The 303-nt window shown below is 52.1% G+C and overlaps 1 protein-coding gene across 1 annotated transcript in view; it reads left to right on the top strand.

Annotated features, from left to right (window-relative positions):
* FRS3 (fibroblast growth factor receptor substrate 3) overlaps positions 1-303 on the top strand; it is a 9,713-nt gene that overhangs the window by 359 nt on the left and 9,051 nt on the right. The gene's annotated exons all lie outside the window — the stretch shown is intronic.

Below are 303 nucleotides of genomic sequence, written 5' to 3' on the forward strand. Positions count from 1 at the left end.
CAGCTACTTGGAAGGCTGAGGCAGAAGGATCGCCGGAGCCCAGCAGGTTGACACTGGGGGTGGCTGTGAGTATGCCACTGCACTCCAGCCTGGGTGACAATGTGAGACTCCAACTCACATAATAAAAACACTCAAATGGGCTCAGGTTTTACACCTGGAAGACTTGGAGCTGGTGTGAGAAGCAGCCAATGGCATGATGACAGGGCACTTTATTTTTTGTTTTTTGGGTTTGTTTTTTGTTTTTGAGTTGGAGTCTCACTCTGTCGCCCAGACTGGAGTGCAGTGGCCGCTCCCGGCCACCGC

The sequence above is a fragment of the Carlito syrichta genome, unplaced genomic scaffold, assembly GCF_000164805.1.
Source record: "Carlito syrichta isolate Samal-C Ts95f unplaced genomic scaffold, Tarsius_syrichta-2.0.1 Scaffold305755, whole genome shotgun sequence".
NCBI classification, from domain to species: domain Eukaryota; kingdom Metazoa; phylum Chordata; class Mammalia; order Primates; family Tarsiidae; genus Carlito; species Carlito syrichta.